Source organism: Harpia harpyja, chromosome 2 (genome assembly GCF_026419915.1).
Source record: "Harpia harpyja isolate bHarHar1 chromosome 2, bHarHar1 primary haplotype, whole genome shotgun sequence".
Lineage (NCBI taxonomy): Eukaryota > Metazoa > Chordata > Aves > Accipitriformes > Accipitridae > Harpia > Harpia harpyja.
This window is the reverse complement of record NC_068941.1, coordinates 74,371,742-74,390,970: the sequence shown is the minus strand read 5'-3', so window position 1 is coordinate 74,390,970 and position 19,229 is coordinate 74,371,742. Positions and strand designations below refer to the sequence as shown.

Genomic DNA, 19,229 nt, shown 5'->3' with positions numbered 1-19,229 from the left:
GGAAGAGTTGGCAAATTCAGAGCCAGCTAAAAGGCTGCTGAAACCTGGCTTTAGGATTTTAACCATATGAACTCAAAGACAAAATACAATATTCCTGTACATCTTCTGGAAGAAAGCTGAGTTGTGTGTGCCCAACACTGTCTGGAGGCAGGTCAGTTCCTGCCTCTATCCACAAGTCAGGTGGATATCCCTGCTTTGGTGATCAGCAGACATGAATCTTCATCCTGCCTTTGCTATTAACCTATAGGCCATAAGCTTATATTTATCATAAATACATAGTTTCTACTCTCTGTGCCTCTATTTTCTGTTCTGTTGCCTGTTACATTTGTAAATTGTGTGGATAAGGAATCTTTCTTGCTGTTTATACAGCAAGACCTCTTTGTGATGCTCAGTAAACAATATAGTATGCAAAATACCATTCATTTCGTGTTGAATCCACAAAACATTGGGGTAGCATACTGTTAAAGACTTAATTGGGGCAAACAAAGCACTAATAAAGGTACCTCAATATTGTAATATTAAATGCTACCATTTTAATGGTATGTATCTGAAGGCAGCATGTGCTTCTAGTTCTGACATAATTTCATATAATAGTTCTGAAAAGTAACACCAGTTAAGACCTTCTTTTTAGAACAGAATAAAACAGAATGGGAAAGAAGCTTCTTTTCATCTCTGTTTTGGCCAATTCTAGTTGGAAAAAAAAAAGAAGAAAATCTAGACCAAATATGACCAGCTTTCTTTTATTTATGTAAAGTTTCAAGTGAAATTTCAATGAATATGAATTAGGAACGTGAATTAAAATAAATAAATATGGTGTAATAATAAATATGCTGAAATCTGAGAAGTACTTTGGAAGCTGGAAAATGTGTTCACTGGTAGTGGATGCATTCCTGTATATCTCTATTTTTTTTCTTTGCAAGATGTATATTTCAAATCCAGCACTATATTTGTATAGAAGCTACTGTACTATATTAAATTAAAAAAAAATGTAATCAGCATTAAAACGTATTTGCCATTAGCATGAGTTCAGTCTGAAAGATAGTAAGAGAGAATATGTTCAAGGTTTATTCTGGTGTTGTTTCACAAGTGCCATTAAAAGTATTATTAAAGTATGTATCATTACATTCTGGATTCATCTCCCCTAATTATCTGGCTAAAAGAGTCCTCACCTATCTGTGAATCCAAGCAGTGTTTATATTACAATATATAGCACTGCAATACCCTCCATGGTCCTCATCCTCAGATGTCTACTCCAGCTGCAACCCAACTGCATCTTAGGGTGAAACCAGAGTTTTTCCTGCCCCTCTGCATGCCCTGGCTGTTTCTGCAGGAAAACCTGAGCTTGTGGGCTGGGACGGAGCCCCAGGAGCCCCAGCATTTCTCCGGGCTGACAACAGGCTGAGCAGGACTACAGGACACACCATGGATTGCACTGTCCTGCAGTACAGACATACCCCAAACCACTAAGAGAAAGAGAACCCTCCAGACAGTGAGCTGTCTGATCCTAAGGTCGGTGTCTGAGATGCATGGGATAAATTGCCCCCTGCAAGTGTCTCTCTCCTTGTGTTGACAATATCCCCTTGAACAGGCACTTAACTTTCAGGCAGCTGAAATTAGACAAGGTGAAACCCACCCTAACTGACTAACTGTGTTTTTTCAGTGGCCCACTGAAAGCATAAAAGAGACAAGTGTGAAATATCTGACTCTGCTGAGATTTTGCCATTGATTTTTATTGCCAGCGGCTCGCCTCTGAGGATCCTGGAGTTTGATGCTGGGGTCCTGCTCTGAGAAATGGATTGTGTAAGCATCAGGGATTTGAGCACGTTTCCCTTGACAGCCCCCGTGAATGATCCAAAGCGTACGCTGTCTGCTCTGCTTGGGGTACATATTGCCAGGATGCGTGACCTTGTGGGGCTGAACCACAGAGAGAGACAAGGGACCTTACTGTGCCAGTCCTGCTGGGAATTAGGCGTGAGCTCAGCGCTGAGCCCTTCATTTCTGAGCATAGTTTTTCACCTAGAAGCAAAATATTACATGCCTTGGGGACTTTACTATTTGTTAGCAGCTGAAACGCCTCAGGACTAGATAAAAGCTTTGAAAATCTGTGTTTTGGGTGTATACAGCTCTCAAAGGTTGAAGCCCTCAGCTGCTTTCTGGGAAGCTCCTCCATGGCCAGTTATTCTCAGCCTCTTGTGTTTCTGCTCCGTCCCTATGTAACACCTAACATTACTATCTTCTCCCAGATCAGACCTGTAGAAACTTGTTGGAGTCCTTATAATAACCTCTTTATATCTTTTGTCACCTGAAAATGAGTACTGACACTGCCTTTTACTGCTTGCAATCTGAGGCAATAAATCAAGTGCACTGTCACACATACAAATCCTCTTGGTTTTGTCACTGTCTGGCTTTCATTCAGCTCAGACTGGATATTATTTCTGGTTTTAGACCAAGTACAGCAATTAGATGCTTGCCACATTGCTACTATTTTAAGACTTAAAAATATCAATCACTGTTACTCCGGATAATTGTTATCCAGTATGGCCAATGCACAAATGACAACCTTTTAGGGTAGAGAGTATCTACAAGACAGAAAATACCATGTTTTATCACAGAAGAGGCCAGCTACTAAAGGATGTGCAGACACACATCAATGTTTAAAGCTACTATTGGTTAAAGAGGATGATCTGATAAAACATGGATATTAGAAATGCCCTCAGTTGCTGTCCTGCTGGCTAAAGGCATTTAAAAAATCAAATCACTGCACATGTGATGTGTCAGGACGTCTGGTGCTCTGTTTCCCTGTACTATTCTGCTAACGCCTGGAAAAGGTGGCAAGATAATGCCACAGTGTCTTCAGCTATTCTGGACAAAATCCTGCAGCCGTGGGAGCCCAAGCCATTTCCCTCGGTGTGGCACTGAGCAGCTGCAGCATTTCCAACACATAATATCCTATGGAAGGGAGGCAACAACTGAAGAAAAATGCAGCCTACGTATATGTGTTTTCTTTGTCTAATTGAATCATAGACTGGATGTGGCAGTGTATCAGTCTATCTGTCACAGGCTGGGAGCTTCTTTCACGTGTTCTTTTCCATCAAACATCTGTGGAACAAGATTAATATTTTTAGCTACTCTTTTATTTTATTTTTGAAGAAATGAATCCTTTCAACGTGATTTCTGGTAAAATCACATTGCCTAATTTCCCATGTTTGAAGTGACCTTTTTCTCTGCTTCTCTCTAAATGAAATTACTGCAAATTCAGTATTCATAGCATCAAGACAGAGACCCAGTTATAGAAAGTCATGAGGTTTCTTTCTTTGAAAGTCTTTTGAAATCCTCAGACTTAGCTTAAATATACCAATATCTCATGATAGTGTCAGCAACATCATTCCAGAAAAGTACAGTGTAGGCTAACTTGGCAAGATTGGGGAAGCTATCCATTACAGAAATGTATTTGTAACTAAGGTGATAACTTTTTCCTCTGCCACGGTGAGTTTTTGATTAAAGTTTCTGGAAGCTGCACACACTAGATAATCAACAAACATGCAAATCTTTGGCCATAAAAAATGCTACCTTGCTAGCAAGTATGTAGTTTTTGCAATGACCCCCTTTTTCTGCCGAAAATAATTCTAGAGGTCAATGCTTGCTTGCTCTGTATTTGTGAAGAAAATCCAAATAGTTATTTCAGATGATGAACTATCATACCTTTCACCTAGATATAGATGTATTAATATTATTTAGGTTTATTAATATTCTCAGGGAGTTATATTCTTCAGTTTCAAACAAATATATTCAAAGCTGCTTGTTTCATACAGTACACTGATGAAGAAAAGGAAATCTCACAAGTTTCAGGATTTAGATCAGGAGTTTGGTTCAGACGAACAGCCACAGTCTTTGGATGAGGAATAGGCAAGACTGTCTTTTTTTAATTTGTTTTCAGCTCTTAGGAAATATTGGGCATGTGAGGTTTTGAATCAGACTAGTGTGCTGTTTCCAGTCTTCGGATAAGATGTGATAAATGGAGAGAAACCAAGTACCCTAATTTCTTAGAAATTAAAGCTGTATTCTAATGTCACATCTACAGCTTTCTGATACATATATGTCTATATATATGTATGAAGCGCATGTGAAACTTTTTTTGGGGAGTTTTGATGAAAAGTGAAAGAAAGTTCTCCAGATTTTTGTCCAGCGCTGCAAGAAAATGTGTCTTTACTCATTTTTGCAATTATGAAGTTAAGACTGTCTCATATGTGATTGTTTGTTTAGGCTACATGTTTGGGCTGTCTGAATTATTGAGGTTTTTGTTCATGTGTTAAGAGGTTTTTGTTAACATTCTAAGAAGAAAAAAAATCTCTAAGTCTCAGGCTCACTTAGATTACCCACATCCTGAGTGAGCAATCTAACCCTGGGTTAGTTGAAGAAGGTGCACCATGGCATCAGCAGTCACTTCAGAAATCCAGTACGGTGATTTTTCTGTCTAGCAGGTCTGGATCAATTTTGCAAATGTTTGGCAATAAATGAAACCAATTGTTCATGAATTCAGTACTAGCTTGATATTTTACTTAGTTCTATTACATACATATAAGTGAAGGTAACAGGATCTTTGCAATTTGTAACAAAAACACACAACTGTTTTTTTTTATTTGTTGCTTAACACGGTGGGTCGGTGATAACTGTCACTCTTCTTACTTGTAACATACACAAAGCCAGTAATATTACAATACAAAAAGAGTTAAAACTGGTTTTGTGTGCCAAAGCAGCGACTGCTCATTTTTAATAAGCCATCTGTTTAATTTAGAAATTGGCTGTTTATAAATTTCCTTTAGTTGGTAAAATATTGGCGGCTTCTAGTAATATTGAGAAAACCCCACAAGATCCAACTAATAAACTGTATTCTCTTTCCACTGTGAAAAAAAATCACAGACAAGAAAAATTACAGAGTGAGGCATGGTATTAAATATTTGTGGCCAGGTGAAGCCATGGGGGTGGGAGGAGATGGGTGAGGAAGGGAGGGCAGTACCTGTCCAGCCCTGTGGACAAACCTCCCCTTGCATCATGCCGGTGGGAAGCTGTCGTGGTTGGGAAAAGTAACAGAAAGGAAAGGAGAAGGGAATCCAAGTAACTATGGTGATGGTCTCTATTTCCCATGATACTTCAAGGGGAGATCCGGGGCATGGTGTGTCCATAGGATGAGGTTTAAAACAAGTTGATGTTGTTTAAAATAGGCCTCGGTACTGAAATTGCTGTAAAAGTTTCTTGTTATCATGCCATTTTGGAGGGCAGGGGAGACACAGCAGAAGATCATATTTCAGTGGTTAACAGCTGAGTTTCTGTGAGAGTTTTGCTGGATAAAGTATACTGATAGTGTGTTCGGGAGGCTCCTGGTTTGTGAAGTTTGCAGCACAAACGAGAGAACATATGCAAGACAAGACAGGAATATTATTTAAAGGACAGGACTGCAAGGGCTGTGAAGCAAAAAGGGGCTGCAAACAAGATCCAGTGGCTGAACACGAAGTGTCGTGATGTGAGAAGCTGTGAACAGATTGAACTCCTTATCAAAGGGAAAGTTGAGAGATGGCTTGAAGGAAGGGTGCTTAAGGCATAACAAGAATGCAGCACGGTTCTCCAGCAAGGCTCTTGCTGAGGATTTTTCAATCTTGCTGAGAAAGGCATAACAAGATGGCTGCAAATTGAAGTTAGATAAAATGAATCCTGAAAGAAGATGCGGTTTCTTAGCAGGGAGAAAAGGAATAATTTATCAAGGAATGTGGTAAATTCAGCATCTCTTGATGTGTTTATGGCAAAAGTAAAGCACATCTTTTAGGAGAATATTTAATCAAGCACTTGGAAGAAGTTATACAACTTGCTTGTGCAACGGGTTATGCTGAGTGGTTGCGATTATTTTTTCTTGGCTTTGGAGCCAGTGAATATATGAAGTTCCCCATTTATTTTCTTCCACAGAAAGAGAATAAAAAACCCTGCATTGTCCCAGCATATTCATTGCTACTGCTGTTCTGCATTAAGAAATGCCTATAACCAAATCTCATTATTTAGAGTTTCTGACAGTTGCTTGCAGTGGCCAGACTTTATTCCCTTTCAGTACAGATTTGCCTGGAAATATTTTGTTTGGGGCTGGGTGGAGGTGGCAATTATTTGCTCTTGGAAGTTAAAATCATTCTCAGTGGTTGCTTTGTGCTTGCCTTCCACACGCTCAAGGTCTGCCTGTTGGCCACTTTTGGGGTGAGAAAAGTATTTCTGCCTCACCTGCGTGCCGTGGTGCCCCGCGTCCCGTGTCCCGTGCCCCGTGCTGTGCATGGGCACTCGGGGTGACCCGCTCCTGCGCGGGACCCTGCCTGCACCCAGAAGCATCGCCCCCGGCCCGCAGCGCGGCACAGTGCCTGCCTGCACGTCCGTGGCTGCCCGCACCGGGAATCTGCGGGGTTTGTGCTGTGGGTCAGCTGTTTTCTCCCACTGGTTAGGGTGCTGGTATCGCCTGCCCACCCTTCGCCAGTCAATGTGCTGCTTTTGCAGGGTCGCAGGAGAATGCAACCAGCCTGGCGTGACTGGCGAGGCACGACAGCTCAGTCTCTTGCTTACTGAGATGCTTGAGGCCAAACAAAGGTACTGGACAAAGCAAAATGAGTAAAATGTTCCAGCTTTGCAATATAGGAAAACAAATGAAATGACCTGTTTGTCTGTTCTGGCCACAGCGAAGTGACAAGAAATGCATAACCTTTTAAGAGGTGTAGCGGCTGTGTAACAGAATGTGTAATTCCAGTCCTCCTAGAAAACTATCTAAAATGCAGCAAAACTTACAGAAAGTAGATTAATCTGTTAACTGCTATAGATTTTTAAAGTAATTTCAATAAAATCCTATTAGTTTCATTCTTATACTAGAATTTCCCTAAGGAAATGGATATTTTATGATGATGTTTATCTTGGACTTTAAAGAATTCCAGTTTTAATGTAGCCAATTACTTTTGTTATTAAAAAAGTCAGAAAGCAACCTGATTAAGATGTTAGAAACTCTGACTTTACTATTCAAACAATTTCTCTTGGTCAGGAGAAAAATTTGGATCCAAATTTTACTGGCAGCCAGTAGACTTGTAATCAGGTTAAAAATAAGCAGGGAATTGGTTTGAGAAAAATAAGAACAAAATAATTTACTCATGTCTCTGTACAATTTGTGCCTTAATATATTCTGATTTGAAGTTTTTTTCATTTGTTTTTTAAGGAAGCTTTTGATAAAACTCCTATGTTAAGTCATACCTTTGCTGTTCTATTGTGGGAAAAGTGGGAAATCAAGTTCAAATCCCTTACTGCAATACTTCTTTGGAAAGCAAGAAGTCAGGCAGTACCAAAAATAAGATTTTGAATGCTACCTTAATTTAGAGGTCCTATTGTTACAAATACATTAATTTAAATACTTTCCACAACTCAATTGATTTCTTTGTTGAATGTAAATCTTAATAAATCATGCCTGTTAGCGTAGTCCATTAAATGAGATACATAATGTGGCCAATTTAATGTTCTCCTAGGAACACTGGATGGAATCTTGGCCCCATGGAAGTCAGTGGGAGTTGTGCCACTGGCTTTAGCAGTCCAGGTTTTTCACATCAGTTTTGAACGTGCGTGACTAGCGTGCTTGATTTTCAACCTTAATGTTTGGTTTTGCACTTATGTTGGAAAAGAACATTTAAAATCATATCAGGAAGGAAGCCAATGCATGTTCTTAAACCTTTGGTATTATTTCCTTTGGAAGAGCTAGACAGAGAATAATATATATTTTTTCTTTATCTGATGGCAATATGCTGCACTGAAATGAAAAGCATTTCAACCTGAATTCAATTTTATGTTTTCATATGTGTGTGTTTGTGAGTGTGTGTATACTACTGACGTTATTTCCTGTTGACTTAAGATACAGTTAAATATGGGTGACAGGCACGATAGGACTTTTCTTTGTAAACCTTTGCCCATTAGGAATTGAAAGCTGGTAAGAAAATCTCTCACTTCTTCAGTTCCTTTTTGATGTCTGGAAATTCACAGCAGATGGCCCCAGTTCTCCTCTCATTTCCACCGTTCTGACTTCACTAATTTAGGTCATAGTAATTCCTGATTATCCAGCTATGAAAGCAGGATCAGGACCAGCATTTTGGCAACCGGCTCTGGCTATGAAAACAAGCACAGAGTACAAAGGAGCAGTTTGTGGCTCTAATAAAACCTGTGGGGTTTTTGCTACTTACTTCACTGGAATCAGGATGCCATCAAAACGTACTGGGGTTCTTCCGTCGTAGCCTCTGTTCACTTTCTGGTAACGAGTGATGGATGGAATATCCCAGAGAAACAGGAACTGAAAAAAGACATCACTTGCCAGTTATAGAGCCATCTGATGTACTTAGTGTTTGCAACCTTTGCAAAAGTGGGTTTTGTTTGTGTGATTTTTCACTGCTACTGCAACTTCTGTGAGGGAAGAGCAGTGAAATCTATGCCCAGGGTACCATGGGCAAAGACCTGATCTGACAAAATAGAACAGCAGATTTAATTTCCATTTTGTGTGAGAGATATTTAGCATCTCTGCTAAGCTGTAATATGGCACTGTGCTGAAATCCATAAATGCATAACTTTCCTAAACTGCAAATTTATTTATACTGAATTTGCTGGGTTTCCATAAAATTGCTGTAGAAGCTTTGTGGCACCAGAACTCTACATAAATGCAATTTGCAGGTTTGTCACTTTTTCAGCTATATTTTCCATCCTTCTCATCTTTGTGTTATGGAGAGATACTGACTTTGTGGAATCACTGCAGAAAGTTATAAATGATGTATGAAATGAGAAATCCCTGCTCAGAGCACAGAACTTAATCTATGCTATTTGCTGTGAAAGTCAGCTCAACTGCAAGCAGAAAAGCCCACCAAATCCAGAAGCTACAGACTAAGGAAACCAAAGCCCACTGTAAGGTGGTTTTTTTTTTTTTTTTCACTTTGTACCTGGGATAAGCCAGGGCATGGTACTGTGGGCTGCAGAAGGTCATGGGGAGGGCAGGCATCCATAGCTCAGATGTGTTGAGGTGTTCTGCACAGCCTGTGGGTTGAAGAGACTGCCCTTAGCTGAGTGAGAAGCTTCTGTGCCTGCGCTTAAATGGGAAGGGGGGATACGGGGGAAGTGACTGTGCTGCAGAAGAGGGAGTAGGCTTAATTCAGTCCCACACATGTCCATCCTGCTGAAGTCAGGTAGTTTTGCAGTCAGCTGCAGTGGAAGCAGGACTGTACTTTGACTGTGGTAGCTATTTGCATGTTACAAGCCCACTCCTGCAGCTTGCTGTGGCATAGCTTTGCCCAAGTATGGGAGAACCTGATCTTGGAAGAAAGTCACTGCATGGCCACTAATGAAACATTATCATACCCACCCCCCCGCTGGATTTCGCAAGTCGAATTCTCAGTGTCTTTGTGCATGTAATGGTCACAGAACTTTTGTGGGACCACTAGTCAGCACAATGTAGTTTATCTCACCTTGTTGGGCCAGCAGTGACACTGCAGCATGCACAGAAACCACAGCAATTGCTGTCATCCTGCAGGATCCAGCCCCTCAGAGAAGTAGGTGCTGGAAGAGCAAAAAGTAATCCTGAAAGGATGCAGTGATTTCCCTCTCCTCACCTATTACAGATTTTTTCAGACTCCTGCATAAAAGCTACATTTTTGGACTGGGGTCAGGGAAGTTACTGCTTGTCAGTTGTATCGTTCTATAAAGAAGGTATTTTTTGCAGTTGTTGTCTAAAACTCTGTTTTCCATGAAAATTGCTTTGGCAGAAAGGTAAATTAGCTCTGCCTATGAATAGGAACAATCAGTTGTTTTGCAGTACAAGCAGCGTACAAATAGCTTCAGTGGTTCCTAAGAAACAAATGTCTCTGCCAAACATTTGTAGTGGAGAATACAATATACAGGTAACAGCAAGGCTTGGCTTATCCCACTATTTATTTCCCTTGTCCTCTCCACCCCACCATGGACTCGCTGTCCATCACGGCTAGCTGCCAAGAAGGACAGCGAGGGAAACCTCAGCTCCTGTAATCCCAGAGTCAAACCTGGGCAAGAGGAGAGAGTAGCGACCTCCTGGACAGAGGCAGAAGTAGTCAAATTCTAATCCTGACTTTGGTAATTAACTTTTCTGGGAAGCCATCTCTGCTGATGTCCCCAGTACTTTACTGCAGGGCTGTCTGGCTGCAGACTCCTTCTCTTAGCTGCTGTGCATCACAGTGCAGCCCCGAGTCCTGCAGGATGAAGTGTTTAAATGTGCGCAGAGGGTCAACTTGGAAAGACCAGGGTTTATTTACAGGACAGTTGGCTTGCAGTATAGCACACAGAGCTACTGCTTATATCCTACGTAAAATAGATGACTTGGCACTTGGCAAGTGCTACAGGTATTGCTAAAGAGGTGTTTCTTGGCTCATCCATCTCTTGCTAGGTGCAGAGGAACTCTGGCAGCTATATAAAGAGTTTGGGGAAAAATAGAGACACATGAGTAATGGAGTAGTAAAACTCAGTTCAGCTCCTTGGCACTTGCAAACTCACAGCCAAGTCCTGCAGCCTTAACTTGGGAAAAAAAAATATCTGGAGAAATCAAAGGGAGTTTTATCTTAAAAAGCCTCTCAACTGCCTGCTTGTACTAGGGGTAGGTCTTCAGCAGCGAAGCTCCCTTTCTTTGGCTATACGGGCTGTGACTAGGGACAAGTACCTCCTCTTAGTATCACAACTGATACAAAATTAATCAGCAACTTAAACAATTCTAAGACCTAGAAGAATCTACCATATTATTAGGAACAGCTTCTAATATGCTGAAAAAAACTCTAATCAACTGCTAAAGCACATCTTGGGGAACCGAAGGGGTTTATAAATAATCATTAGAATAAACTGCTCCCTGCCGTGAGGCACATCTCTTATTATGTCTGCTATGTCCCTTTGGCTTTCTCAGTGCATCATCAAGCATGGATTAAGGTCAAATAAATTTAGGATGAGTGAACACAACAATCTTGACTAAGTTTCCAAAAACGTGAAGGACATGATCTTGCGAGTGAACAAGTGCAATGTGTTAAATTCCACTAAAATACTCAGATTTCAGCACTGGTTCAGTAGACACTTTCTCAGGAAAAATATATTGATGACATCACTTTGTCAATAAATATGCATGTACTATGCTTAGAATAATACATATAATTATGTTAATATAATGAGGAATAATTATTGTAGAAGTGAATACGCTTCCTTCCTATTTTTAAGGTACTTTACTGTTCATATGATGTTCATGTTTGAAATTGTATCAGTTGTATGAGGGCTGGGGACACTCCAGATTTGAGCAAGTGAGCATTATGTTACATAATCTTATTCTTATGTTTATTGACTTTTCTCTTAAAAGAAGTTAGACTCCTAGACCAACAGTTCTTTTGTGTGTGTGGTTATTTCCAGTATGATGTGGTTCATGCCTCCTTTACAACCATGATGTTTGGGCCAATTCTAACTTTTAGCTCAAAAAGCTCTTCCTGATGCTTATCCTTAGAGGTTTTTCCAGAAAGCAGCCAGCTCTCAGTCACTGGCTTGCTAAGGCCAGGCTTTTTCACCTCCTATTCTTCTCCCCAGATGAGATGATGTGGAGGCGGAGGAGGATGCCTATGGGAAGTGCCAGAGCTGAAGGAGGGAGGGCTATAGGTCCGTCTTAGTCCCATCTCTCTGCACTGAAAAAGGATAACAAACCTGACAGCCATGTGGAGAGGAGAACGCTGACCAAAGCTGAAAAATGAAACTTGATCAGAAGACATAAGTTACGTGCAAGGAGTGCTCGTGGGAGCTTCCACAAAGCTAGGCAGGGAGAAATAAAGCTTTAGAGAGGGAAAAAGAAATGAACTTGAGCAGGGCAAGGTGTCTGCTGCAAGCAGACCCCCCCCCCCCCCATTGCCATATCTGCAGAAAAGAAGAATGCAGTCTCCCCAAAGAGCAAGCCTTCAAACGGCTCCCTGGGCTCCCTCAGCAAGAGCAGAGGGACACTTCCCTACAGCGGCAAGCTCTCCGTACCGAGAAGAAATCGCAGGCTCCCCCAAGGAAGCCTGTTATTACTTGCAGCCTGTCTCTATTCTTCGGCAGCGTGCTGAATGCATTCTCCATTCTGTGCTTTTTCAGCCTCGCTTCTGAGCTTTATCTACCAGACTTTTGTTGACCTCCTACGTATTTTGCCTTATCCGCTGGTTTCTCAACTTACGTTATTTATTGATGTACCAGTTTTTTTGAGAATGGAATCTGTATGCTTTTTATAGCTCTGCACACCAATCTTACATTTTATAATGGGTACCGCATTGAACAGTTGTTAACTGTAGATGCTGTTGTCTGTTCGGCAAGTTACAATGTTTTTTCTTCAGTTTCTAGTAGCCAGAGTGATTAAGGTGTATAGCTAAAATCTATCCCATGCTATGGATAAAGACCAATAATGTTTCCAGCGTTTGTTTGGACCTTTTTTTCCACATTAGCAAAATCTGCTTTATCATTTTGAGTGCAGGAAAGGAACTGATTGCAATAAAAGCAGAAAAGGATTTATAGTATGTTCTTCTTATAAATAAAGCCACGCTGCTTTGCCAAATTATGTAAGACACGGCATGTTGCATTGTTCTGTTCCTTTCATAATCTATGGTGCCATATGGACTTAAAAAAATAGGACTATTATATGGATTTCTGCAGTGTAATTGGCATTGACACTTATATTGATTGAATAAATGAAATAACATGCACAGTCCTGACAATCTTTGCAGATTTGTAAGATTACAGCGGTGATGATTCTATGTCAGCAAAAAACTCTATAGGAATTTCTAATGAAGCCACAGCCAGTTCATTAATATACATATGTTTGAAATTGCAGCCCTAACAATTGAGTTCTCTGCACTGAACACTATAATATATATCGTTGTGAGCTATATGCCCTCAGATCATTTCTGTGAATTACAAGAAAATTATGGAGTGGAGAACATTTTATTATTGTGCTTTTCATCCAGAAATACAGCCTTTCATTGATGAAAATTGAAAACACTGAAAATTAAAATGTAAATGCATTTATCAAAAGAAGAGGAAAAAATTGAATACTGAACTTTAACTGCTTTTACATTTTACTTCTTCAAAAAGCAATTTTGATATTTACATCTCAAAAGCACAAGTAGTCAGGCTCTGTAATATCCATTTGGATTCTTACTAATAAGTGACTGGCTGTTTGTTGCTGGGGGTCTGAAGATTTGTTTTAGTAAAACAACATTGGAAACTCTGTGTATGTGAGTTTGTGTGTGTGCATATTCTCAGAGACAAACAAAATAAATATACATTTACTTAGTGTTTCTCTCCTTTCTGTTAAACACGTTCTTTGTGTTTTTTACAGGTCAGTGCCACGTTAGATAGGATGTGAGTTACTCATGTCTTTGGAGGGAAGAAAGAAAAGACAGAGAAACAGTGATACACACTAGAAGCTTCTTTGCAATGAAATTTAGCAGCTAATAAATGGCATAAATTGCATAATCTAAGCTTCATTGCTGCTGTATTTTTTGCCCTTTAGCTTCAGGAAAAAAATGTATTATTTTTTGGTTGGCACCCTGACTTAACCGATGAGATGTTAGCAGCCCCTGAGAAGAAGATCATCCATATGCTGAAGAAGACTGTGGGCTCAGTTTCCTACGGAGGAAAAGTGTTGGGTGAAGCATGGAAGCAGGTAGGCTATGTGACAAACTGAGACAATGTGTACCCCTGGTGCTGCTGTGTAATGTAAGGAAATAAGAGGTTGATTGCATTACCTGAATGGACACTATGCCTGTTTGTGCAGTCCTTACTGTATAGTATACACAGTCAGAATAGTTGACTCCCTGTAGCTAAAATCCATCCAAATCCTCTACAAGTGACACAGGTAGAGGATAGGTAAATCCTTTGCATAGCATTTTCACTGCTCTTGTAATCCTTTTCTCTTTCTTTTTCTTAACATTGGAAACATATTTTTTCTGGTGTGCATTTCCTGAACCCCTCCATGCTGGGTAGCAGTGCTAGACCCCCTGGATTTAAGTGACAGACCTGATGGACTTCAGGACCTGATGCCGAAACTCCCACCCATGTGTAAATACAGAAGAGGCACCAGAAGAGCAAATGGGCACTGCTCTTCCTTCTCCACCTTACACACATCCCGAGTGACTCTGCCCACATAGCAGGATGCCAGTGTGGTCATACACCACAGGTATGCGAGCTATTCTGTCCTGCTGCTCCCAGCCCTATGCCCAGGACCTCCTGCCCCAGAAAGAAAGGCAGTGGACCATCACCAGAAGGACCACGTCCCTGGTTACAACCTCTAAGTGATATTTCAACACAAATCATACCTCCATGTGGTTAGACAGAGATTCCTTGACTAGCCAGTTTTTACAAGATTGGAGACATTTGGGCCAGTCTGTTATAACAGCAGCTGGTTCCTCCTGCCATTGGTATGGGTAAATTACCCTCTGTCAGGGTGGTGAAGAAGGACGAGTGCCAGTTTTGACTGACCCTCCCACCACACTGTGATGGGAACGGTACTGCATTGAGTGAATTCATGTATGTTACTGCAGTTTTCTTCTCAGAGTGTCCTTGATTAAGTCATTAACACAGGCCCATTAATTTCAGATCCTCTGTCTTTTCCGTGCTTAGCTTGGAAGAATTCAAACTGAGCATCCAAAATAGAGTAGATGTTTTTGAAACTTCGGCTTGACCATGTCTGTCTGTTTTAGTGTCCTCATTGTAGTTGGAAAATGATTTTTGTCTTTCCTTAATACTGTTAAATAACTTTCAAATTCTAAGGTGATAAGCAAGCGTAAGAAAGTCACACAATATTATACATAGCAAAATGGCTATCATGGAGAAGTTGCCACCAAGCAAAAGTTATTGCCTTTTAAGGTCTCAGATACTGAAATGGTTGAGAATTTTCTGGGTTCATATTTCAAAGAAAATAGCTTGTCAAGTAAAGAGATTTTGAAATTAATATCTATTTATGCTAAAAATGTTCATAGCATTTTTTTTTTTTCAGAATAAAAGAAAATCTGGTTTCATCATCTCCTTTAAAATAAGTTACTCAAAATTGGTTTAACTGTTTTTTTTGTTTTGGTAGGAAAAATGCCTTTATTGTTAGTTCTATTTATGTATCTGGTATTTCTTTTTACTTTGAAAGGAAAATTACTTCAATGCTTCAGATGCTTCAGACAGTGGAATATCTTGGGCTATCAAAACAGAATACAACAGTCATGATCAGAAACATTTTGCTTTAGCATGTAAGCAATTATTTCTATAAAATCATTGATATTCTTAGGATTTAACAGGCTTGTTTGGTGAATTTATTTACATCTTTCCAATGTTTTATGCATTTCTTGTTCCAGTTTCATCTTTGTTATTTCTGTTCCCCTGTCTTTCTTGAATTTATGATTAATGTTTCTTTAGGCAACAAAACAATACATTCCAGATCAAGAGTTATGAAAAGTCATAGCATTTTTTGAGAAATAAAATGAGTCAATAAAATATCAGTATTCATAGCAAGTTTCCTCTCCATGCAAGAGATCTTGTAGGCAAAAGTTATGCTTAGACTAAAATAACAACTGCCCAAAGAAGAAAGAAAAATGGAACAAGCAATAGGGGTTTATGGAAAATTCCAGTCACTACCTGGATCTGGATACGATTGATAAAGAGGACAAAAGAACTAATGGCATGGATTTAATGGATCAAGTTTCTCTTCTGCAGTTCATCTCTTCATTAATGGCCCATGAAAAGTGAAGACCAAGAGATTTGGACCAAAGAGCTGCCAGAGACTAAACCAAGCATTACCTCTTGAAAGATGGCATCATTGATGCTTTAAATTAAAACTTTATTGCCATTGTAAAATGCCTGTGAGTTACCCAGGGAAAATAAAATATATGGTTTTCAGAGAGTGGTCATTATTTTTTCAGCTAAAGAAGAAATGTCCTTTCCCCTTAGGACTGGTGTGAAATGGAGCCCTGCGTAGGCCTTCCTCAGCTGAGGTTCCCGGCCAAAGGCTATTGTACCTTTCCCATCCACATCTGGTTCTTTGTTCCTTTTGTAAGAGATGAATCAAGCTTTGGGTCGCATCTGCAGGCCCTACTTTAACAGTAAAATAAAAAAGAACTATATTTTTTAGGGAAGAAAGACAGTCATTTTCCAACTGATCTAGGACAAAGGTGGTATGTCCTCCTCCTGCATATAGCACAAGGATGCTGTGGGAGAAACCCCCTCTGCCGCAGGCCGCTCTGGACCTACCTGCTCTACACCTGAAAGGCAAATGCTTTGAGACCCAAATACCAGCATGACCCGCAGAGGTTTTGGTCAGAGGTTTTTGAGCTGCGGTTCACTAACAGGACTGTTAGTGGCTCCGTGACTATGGGTGGGAGGACCCCGGCGGGTGTCTGTGGAGGGCATCAACTGCCCATTCAACAGCCAAATATTCTTTGTGCGAAACAGAAGGTAATACCTTAATGAAGATTCAGAGGTTTGGAGCCCCATACTGTAACACACGAGTGTTCAGGCCCAGCCTCAAAGTATCGGTGTGCAAGGGAAATACCTTAATAATTTCTGGGCGCAGTGGCGCAGCTTAGCTCCAGAGAACTGCTTTATGATGGACAAAATTGCCTTCACAGGCACTAAACCACAAGACCTCCTGTTTCTGAATAACGGAAATACTCTCAGCTGAGAAATTTGGTCACCGGTAATATCCAGGCAGCTTGAGAAACAGCCACTTCTCTGTTGATAGTGGGTAATGTAGCATTTGTAGCTCTTCTGCTCAGGAATTAGAGGGACTGCTTTCCAGGACATAGTATAAGGATCTCCTGCAAAAATGAGGTAGGTGCCTAAAACAGGCAAAACTAAAGTGGTTATACTGAAAACTGTAATTTTGAAGTAATTTTCTCAGCTCTCACTTACATATGGAGGAACCTAAACTCCACAGTTGCCTGCTATTATATGTTTTTTTTTGTTTTACAGTAAAAGCTGGATCATTTGTGAAGAGTCTTAGAGACTCCGTCTCAGCTTCCTGCCCTGCTGGAGATGGTTTAAACCCAAATCTCTCACCTCTCCCCCATATAAGAGGCCCAACCACTACGATGCTGGTACAGGAGCTGGAGTGGGGCGTGAGGGGGCAGAGAGCATCTGTTGTCTTTTTGACTGAAGCTGTTCCACTGCGCAGAAAAACCTTCAAAATTCAATAGATCAAAGAGGGACCAAGAGGAAATAAGAGTGTATCATCTAGCAGTTTGTACAGCCACCTGGCAGAAGGAAATCTGCATACCACCCGCTCTCCTACACATATCTGCATGCTTTTATATGGAAAGATCATTGGATAACATAAAAAAAAAATCTGACCCTACATTCGTTTTCACTTTTTTTTTAATTGGATTGTGCATAAGTGCTCTGTGTGGGAGGAACCCTTATCAGAAATATGAAGCTTTTCTTGCTGAATGGAAAGATGAAAACATGCTCAGTAAGCTGCTGTATCTGTCTCATGAGCTAAGCTCCGAGCTGACCTGATGATCCCACAAAACAAAGAGCTGCCTATAAAATATGTCTTAATTGCAGAGAAAGTATGAAATCAAAACCAGTTGTTGCTGGTGGTGACAGCTTCCATGGATTCCTGCTACTATCTACAGAGAAAAAAAGTGCAGGCAGCCTGAGAGACTACCTGGTAGTCTATGCACAGCACAGACCTCTCACAAAAACCTCAGAAGGATAAAAATTCATAATATCCCTTCTCCCCATCTCTGTCTTGTTCTGTGCCCAGCTGAGGCCTGACTGCACAGACATCCTGTCTTATACAGCTGAGAAATTCAGGTCTCAGTGCCTTGCTGGTTTTGTGCAAAGATTTTATTCAGGCTTTGCTCAGTTTTTTGAATTTGAGCCTTCTGTGCTTTACTGATGTGCATTTACGGCTGGACAATTCCCAATATTGAGAAGCAGTATGCAGAGCTTTTCACGAGGTTAGAAAATGAATCCGAAACTTAACAAACCATTGTTTATCTCATTATATGCATCTTCAGAGAGCCAAGAGCAACCTACACAGTGCCACTGTTCTGTGGATTAATTCACGGCTGATGAAAACAGATTGTTCTTACAACCAAAAGCTCTATTGTTCGAATGTCCCTTCGTGAATTTTGCTGCCCTGTATTACCCATTGCCTGTAGGAGTCACAAGACCTTCGAGGATGCGGCTGCCAATGTAGCCTCAGTGAGCACGGTACCCTTTATGCCTGGGTAACAAATTTACTTAAAGGACCATTCACTCATTGGCTGGCATGTTTTTTTTCCATTTTGTCAGATGGATGAATGTCATGGCAGCCAAGGACAGATGAAGGTTTGAAATATTACAAGCAAAAGCCTCTCGCTAAGATAATATAAAACCAGTTCTTGCAAACATATCTCTGAGGAGGAAATAGGCTAGAGATTATCACGAGAATTTTTTCTAGCTGTAAAATTTTGTTAAGATGCGAGCAAAAAAACCAAACCACCCAGTAAACCTATCAAACTTAACTCAGCACTAAAACTTCAGTCTTTCTTAAGACAATACTATTTGAAATTGCCACATCATTCAATTTTAAGTGATTTGCATACCAAATGCAAAAAAATGATTAACTGGAAACTTCCCCCTCCACCCCCTCTGAGACATATGGTGAGACAGCAACAGAAATGATGGATGTGGTGGATGATTGCTTGCTGAACCAGTGTGTGAGAAACTATGCTAGGAATAATTCATGTCAAGATACGGTCTTAACTAAAAGACATATTAAAACCAACATCTTGACAGGTTTAATATCTTACATGATACACATAATCCATGACTTCTAAGGCATGTGATTATCTCAAAACATGATATTTCAGTAGAACTTCAATTTTATGGAAAGATCTCAAGAGATGCCTGATCTAATGTTAAATCAACCTTTCATGAAATAAAGGAAAGTTGAAGTCATTCTGAGGTATGGTACTGCCTCATCTTTATCTAATACTGCTTCAAATCAGTAGTGATTCCCTGGGGAAAGTGGAATAACGATGGTATAAAATAGGCAAAAGTTACCCAATAAGCGGGATAATAAGGCATTTTAGATGAAAATGTGTATCATATAAACAAAGAATTTACTGCTTTGCCAGGCTGAGAACCCACTGATGCCAAAAAATATGCTATGTCTGCTAATACAGCAGACATATTTC

The 19,229-nt window shown here is 40.3% G+C and overlaps 1 long non-coding RNA gene across 1 annotated transcript in view; it reads left to right on the top strand.

The window, feature by feature from the left end:
- LOC128138843 (uncharacterized) overlaps window positions 1-18,934 on the top strand; it is a 42,651-nt gene extending 23,717 nt beyond the window's left edge. The window contains exon 3 of the long non-coding RNA XR_008234162.1: window positions 17,017-18,934. This is a non-coding gene — a long non-coding RNA (uncharacterized LOC128138843). The remainder of the gene's footprint in view (window positions 1-17,016) is intronic.
- Window positions 18,935-19,229: the final 295 nt, after the last annotated feature.